Genomic DNA, 7,876 nt, shown 5'->3' with positions numbered 1-7,876 from the left:
TAGTTTATTATGTGCTTTAGTCCCAAGAAACCACCCTTTTACTGTGGCGCACAATAAGATCTTCTGATGTTTGGTGTCATCTTCCTGTGATCTCCTGTGAACAGGTGGATTAATTCACTTCAAGTTTATGTATGTAGCACCAAATCACAGCAGGCGCTGAACACTGTAAAGACTCTAGAATAATTATGGAGGCACAACATTTAAAGCTCCCATCCTTCCATCCCACAGACCTAAAAGTTAGTTATATGATAAACAGCCCCGTGTTTGTTTACTTGATTTGTAAAATGCAAAGTGGCGACTTTTTCTCTTCAAGTACGTCCTCATATGGAGACAGTTTTTTTAATAGCATAAAACAAGTCATTGTTTACAAAAACGTACATTTTATTGTGCAGAATGAGGTAAACAGTGAAGAAAAGTATGAGAAAACAGAGCACGTCTCCGGAGACTGATGCAACTAGAATTATTGTATACATGTGTGTGTATTAAGGACTGACACAGACAAAGAATGAATGAGACAATGAAGCAATGTCCTTTTTAAATGTTTATTTATAAACAGGATAAAACCATTCAAGTATTGAGTCATGAATAAAACAGCAACCTCTAAATCAAGCCAATTCACAACATATAAACTTGAAATATATGGTAAGATAAAGGTTGTGCAATAATACAGAGAAAGCCCCAACAATCAAATGACCCCCTATGAGCAAGAACTTGGCAACAGTGGGAAGGAAAAACTCCATTTTCGGCAGAAGCAGAATCAGGGAGGGGCCATCTGCCTCCACCGGTTGGAGTAAGAAAGTGAAACTAAACTACAGGAAGACAAAGAGGAAAGATGTTCATGATATATATGAAACTTTCCGCTAGCCCTGACTAAAATATTGTTTTTGACAGGAAAGTATTGTTTCGTTCATGTTTATTCCACGAGGTGGACAGCAGGAATAAAACAAACCAGATACTAAGAAATAAAGTATACAATGAAATTTTCTCGATATGCTAAAATTCCCACTGAGACTGGATAAGATTTTTCTAAAACTGGTCAAAATACAATTCTCTTCATGCACAGAAATCCCACCCAGTCCCACAACCCAGGACCAATATTCCTTGTGTGTTCTTGAGCTGGACAGAAATTCCTCTTGCTGAGCGGGGTCCACGCCAGCCTCGTGTCAGGCAGACGAGGAGCCTCCTGTCCCAGTCTCGTCCGTCCACTGGGTCCATCACATCCCAGCCCAGTTCGCATTCTGCATTGGAGTCCGTCGCTCGATACCACCGCGGCTCCTCTCACGTCATCACCTGTAAGTAAAAACAAATAGGAGCCAGAACCATCATCCCGGAAGCTGCCCTGGCTTGTAGCCATGGCGACCCTCTCCCAACACGGCTGCACCCAGTGAACAACAGTGAGACACTACTGACAAATGCAGGCAGTGGTATACATCTGCCCTGCTGTCAATCGCACACGTTGTCTCCTACTGTCGCCGTTCCTGCTGTCGGGACTGGGTCACCACATCACGCTGACCGGTCTCCAGACGAGGCGTCGCACCCCCCACGATCACGCAGCGGCTCCCTCTTTTCCACCTGGCCTTCATGCGTTCCTCTTCCAATCTAGGGCCTCTCTCCTTCCAGTGCTCAGCTTGCTTCCTTTTAATACGACCTTTAAACAGCTGAAAGGACACCTCTGGACACACCCATGCCTCAACATGTGATCACTATCAGCTAATTTGTCCCATTGCCAGCCAATCCACAGTGGATTAAAACAATCTAAAATAACACACTGAAACAATGTGATACAAACAGAAGAAAATCATGCAAATAAAAACTAAAATCAGAAAAAAAGCAATATAAACGATGAATACAAATTTCTACTGTGTGAAACATTTTCACTCTTTGAATATTTTTCATTTCTTACAATCAGAATTCTCCAATAGATTTGTAGAAGAAAATTATTTTCTTTCATGCATCTGTCACGGCAGGATGCGCCGATGTGAGGAAAGAGGTAGACCCAGATGCAGACACGGTGGAGACAAAACGTACTTTCAAAAACAAAGCGAGCCTTTATTGGCTGATTGCAGAAGAAAAACAAGGAACTAGGGAAACCAAGGAGGCTATGAACACTGTGTTAACAAAAAGGCTGTGACACTCAGTGAAAAACTATGACAAACTATGAACACTGAGTAAACTAGAAAACACAGAGAAACAATGGAGTAAACCTATGAAAACTGTGGTGAGGTTAACAGACGATCTGACATTGACTGAGTGGAAACACACAGACTAAATACACATAAGGAATGATCAAAGGAAGTAGAATCACATGGGGAAAACAGCTGACAACAATTAACATAATGACAGGACACGTGAAAGTAAACATAACACAAAACTCTTTCAAAATAAAACAGGAAACATAAGGAGATCCAGACATGACTTGAACTTGACAAACAAAGAAAACTTGGACATGAAACATGGCAGAATGTAACGAGATAAACCGAAATGAAACTAGACTAAAAAGAATAACAAAACACCAAGAAACTCAGAATACTGGGTCACATGACCCAGGGCCATGACAGCATCACCAACTGAACCTTTTATGTTAACGTCTCAATCTCCAGCCTAACCTCGTTGAATTTTGCTTAGCAAAGTACTTTTCAACTCTAATAATTAGTAAGATTATATTTCTTATCATCTGTTGGTCGTCTGACCTGATAAACTTCAATGAACATTATAACACAGGAGTGATTGTCTCTAAAAATGGGCTCCTGCACGCTTGCAGACATTTTTCCATCACAACTTATGGATGATGAAGGATTTGATTAAAGCTGTGAAACATTACTGATAAACTTCATGTGATGTTGCATTAAAGCCAATTTTCTATTAAAATCAGGGACTTTTCTAACTGACCTCTGACCTTTGAGCAGTAGTGTGTACTGTATGCTTGTATGTAACTGTATCTGACCTGGATTTTATCACCAGTTTCAAATAAGAATCTTCTTTAAAGTCTGTCTTTCAATACAAATGAAGTTAAACTTTATCAAGGCTGATGGTAAACTGTCCCTAACGAGTCCACTTTATTGCGTGCTCATTGACTTTCTCCTATCAGAGCTGTTTAACAAGTCCACTTTATACATGCTTATTAATCTATCACGCTTATCAGTGGCTCATGGTTGCTTAAAGCCTATGTCTGAACTTGAGCACAGAGGCAGAGCATCATTCAATCTTGGCAGCAGCTCCAGGATGACAAACTCCACTTTCTCTGCATCAAGACAGCTCATAACTTTTTAACAGTCTCTTCTGATAGTCTCATATCATCTGCTCTAATCAATAACCATACACTATCATTACAATGTAGACTACAGCTCAAAAGTCTGAGGTGAATTAGAAATGTCTTGTTTTCTGAATAGACTCAAATTTGGTTTCAGATTGAATCACAGCAATTTATCAAAATAATCATATAAATGCTTAATATTAACACTGATCACAAATCATGAATGATTTTAATAGAATATCTACAGAGGTGTTCAGAGACCCATTTTCAGCAATAATCCCTCCTGTGTTCAGTGGTACATTGTCTTATCTAATGCAAGCTTAACACATTAAAGCCTAACTTATCACTCAAAACTGCTTTTTAAGAGATTTTTGCACAAACTGAAACTATTGTGGTGATTAAAGAAACAATAAATGTGTCTGGATCATCCCAGTGTTTGTTTTTAACCTCATGAAACCAAGTTTCCATTTTCCTCTAAAGGGGCTGCAACACCCAGCTGCACAAAACCTTCACTTTTTTTAACATTTTCACTCTTTGAATATTTTTCATTTCTTACAATCAGAATTCTCCAATAGATTTGTAGAAGAAAGTTATTTTCTTTCATGCATCTGTCACGGCGGGGTGCGCCGGTGTGAGGAAAGAGGTAGACCCAGATGCAGACACGGTGGAGACAAAACGTACTTTCAAAAACAAAGCGAGCCTTTATTGGCTGATTGCAGAAGAAAAACAAGGAACTAGGGAAACCAAGGAGGCTATGAACACTGTGTTAACAAAAAGGCTGTGACACTCAGTGAAAAACTATGACAAACTATGAACACTGAGTAAACTAGAAAACACAGAGAAACAATGGAGTAAACCTATGAAAACTGTGGTGAGGTTAACAGACAATCTGACATTGACTGAGTGGAAACACACAGACTAAATACACATAAGGAATGATCAAAGGAAGTAGAATCACATGGGGAAAACAGCTGACAACAATTAACATAATGACAGGACACGTGAAAGTAAACATAACACAAAACTCTTTCAAAATAAAACAGGAAACATAAGGAGATCCAGACATGACTTGAACTTGACAAACAAAGAAAACTTGGACATGAAACATGGCAGAATGTAACGAGATAAACCGAAATGAAACTAGACTAAAAAGAATAACAAAACACCAAGAAACTCAGAATACTGGGTCACATGACCCAGGGCCATGACAGCATCACCAACTGAACCTTTTATGTTAACGTCTCAATCTCCAGCCTAACCTCGTTGAATTTTGCTTAGCAAAGTACTTTTCAACTCTAATAATTAGTAAGATTATATTTCTTATCATCTGTTGGTCGTCTGACCTGATAAACTTCAATGAACATTATAACACAGGAGTGATTGTCTCTAAAAATGGGCTCCTGCACGCTTGCAGACATTTTTCCATCACAACTTATGGATGATGAAGGATTTGATTAAAGCTGTGAAACATTACTGATAAACTTCATGTGATGTTACATTAAAGCCAATTTTCTATTAAAATCAGGGACTTTTCTAACTGACCTCTGACCTTTGAGCAGTAGTGTGTACTGTATGCTTGTATGTAACTGTATCTGACCTGGATTTTATCACCAGTTTCAAATAAGAATCTTCTTTAAAGTCTGTCTTTCAATACAAATGAAGTTAAACTTTATCAAAGCTGATGGTAAACTGTCCCTAACAAGTCCACTTTATTGCGTGCTCATTGACTTTCTCCTATCAGAGCTGTTTAACAAGTCCACCTTATACATGCTTATTAATCTGTCACGCTTATCAGTGGCTCATGGTTGCTTAAGGCCTATGTCTGTACTTGACCACAGAGGCAGAGCATCATTCAACCTGCCAGCTGCCTATCTTGGGAGCTTTTCAAGGATGACAAACTCCACTTTCTCTGCAGCAAGACAGCTCATAACTTTTTACAGTGTCTCCCTGTCCTCATACTTCTATATATTCTTCTGTAATAGATAACTATACACTATCATTGCAATCAATCTACACTACAGCTCAAAAGCTTGAAGTCAATTTTCACCTGGTTTATAACCATGTGATCGGTCCACACAGGAGCGATTGTTACTAAAAATGGGCCCATGTTTAAGTGTGTAGACATTTCCTAATGCATCATGGGTGATTTAACATAAATGATTCATTAAACACACATCTGTGAAAACATTACTGGTAAACTTTGTGTAATATTATGTTAAAGTAAATGTAAGTTATTAATTAAAAGACGACTGTTTCAGTCTGACCACAAACTTTTGAGGAAAGTCAAATCTTCAAACCCTAAAGCAATCTTTGTTTCTTTCAATCATTCCAATATTTTTAATCTCCTGTTATATAATTGCAGTTAACCAGAGCTTAGCTACTCTGATCTACAGTGATTTTGGGGGTGTGGATACCTTTTTTTTTCACAGGTGCAGAGCCTTTTTCTACAAAATTACAAATAAACTGAATTTTTAAAAGTACCATTAACATAAATGTAGACTGACAAGTAACTCAACCTTTAACACAGTGATCAGTAGAGAAGAAAGAAAATAACCCATTTCAAAATGTCTAGCTCAGATCAAAATTATTGTTCTGATTAAGGAAACAGTAAATCTGGCCGCATTATTGTCCCGATCCTCCAATTTTCCCTTTCCAATGTGACTAAATAAAATTCAACTATTTTTGTTTTTTGAATAAAAGCAGTTGCACACCCAGATATTTCTTACAGTAAGAATCCTCCAACAACCTTTCAAAAGAAACATTTTTTGTCTTTCCTCAATTTTGAGACCAACTGAACCCACAAACCTGAAGCTGCAGACCCCAAACTAACCAAATGTAATGTTTCCTTAATCAGCACAGTCATTTTTAAGTCTTTATGTGTTATGTTTACTCACAGTTTTGATGCTTGCTTCTTCCACTTGATCCACCATTAGCTCTGCACCATCGCTCTGCTGTTTCCTCTCTCCTCATGCTTCTCCTTCATGCGTCCTGTCCTCAGATATAATCCAACCAGCCTCCTTGTTTCCTCCTTGACTTGTATTTGCAAAATTTCCAGTTAAATTAAGTGAAATTCAGAAAAGTTTTCTTGCTTCAAAAGCTCTTCCAGTGGCCTGTCTTCTTGTCCTCCTTCAAACGTGCATTTTATATATTTGTATTTATTTGACTTCATATTGCCATGACAACACAAAAGCAGGTGGTTCTGTCCTCTGCTGGTGTTCCATAATGATGTAAAAGTATGTTAATAATCTTTAAACAGACACTCACTGATCCTGTAAGAGCAGGAATTTAACTACAAACCCTCATAGTTCCCATCAGTATCATTCATTCTGCTCTGCCTCAATGGTCACAGTTGCTGGTTTAAGTACGTTTGCCCCATAGAAATCCACTGATGTTCAGTGAGTCCCTTTGATACATATTTAGACCTTCATAATTTTCAGGGTGCATGAGTGTTATATCTCCATCTCATCCTAAACATTTTACCAACATGTAAAAGGCATACGTCCACAAGATTTTGATTTGTTTAATTTTAATTGAAACTTGTTTTTTTCTGAATAAATGTGTGAGATGGCCCTCAGGCCTCTAAATCCACGTCCACGTTTGGGTGACTACTTGGATCAGGGGAGTATTATTTAGAGCAATGTTTGTCACTTTGGTTAATTGCTCAACTCAGGCTGTTTTTGTTTTGGAGTGTTTTAATTCTGATGGCAATCTCTCCCTAACAAGTCCACTTTATTGCGTGCTCATTTTCTCCTATTAGTGGCTCACAGGAGTCTAACTAATGAACTGTATGCATGTTTCCTAATCTATCACGCTTATCAGTGGCTCATGGTTGCTTAAGGCCTATGTCTGTACTTGAGCACAGAGGCAGAGCATCATTCAATCTTGGCAGCAGCTCCAGGATGACAAACTCCACTTTCTCTGCATCAAGACAGCTCATAACTTTTTAACCGTCTCTCCTGATAGTCTCATATCATCTGCTCTAATCAATAACCATACACTATCATTACAATGTAGACTACAGCTCAAAAGTCTGAGGTGAATTAGAAATGTCTTGTTTTCTGAATAGACTCAAATTTGGTTTCAGATTGAATCACAGCAATTTATCAAAATAATCATATAAATGCTTAATATTAACACTGACCACAAATCATGAATGATTTTAATAGAATATCTACAGAGGTGTTCAGAGACCCATTTTCAGCAATAATCCCTCCTGTGTTCAGTGGTACATTGTGTCTGTGAAGGTTCTCAGTCATCCAGGTCATCGTAGTCAAAGGAGCTTGCAAAGAAAAGCGTCTGGACTTCTTTAAGTTACTTGAAGACGTTTCACCTCTCATCCGAGAGGCTTCTTCAGTTCTAAGGTCAAATGGTGGAGAGTCCCAGATATAACCCTAGTGGGAGTGTCCCCCCACAGAGGGACAAAAGGACCCCCTGATGATCCTCTAATCGCCTGAGCCAAGGTGTGGAACTGGGTGTGGGTCCCAATCAGCCAGAGTTTCGGGTAAGTTCATTGTGAAACCTGGCCCCACCTTATCATGCGAATTCCTGAGGTCAGATGGCCCAGGGTGTGAGTGGGCGTTAAGGCGTCTGGGAAGGGATCTCAAAACTGGATTATAGATGCCA

The sequence above is a fragment of the Neolamprologus brichardi genome, unplaced genomic scaffold, assembly GCF_056152115.1.
Source record: "Neolamprologus brichardi isolate AB-2024 unplaced genomic scaffold, ASM5615211v1 NODE_ptg000155l+_length_55430_cov_1, whole genome shotgun sequence".
In the NCBI taxonomy this organism is placed as follows: Eukaryota; Metazoa; Chordata; class Actinopteri; order Cichliformes; family Cichlidae; genus Neolamprologus; species Neolamprologus brichardi.
The sequence above is the reverse complement of the archived record's forward strand: the minus strand, read 5'-3'. Positions refer to the sequence as shown.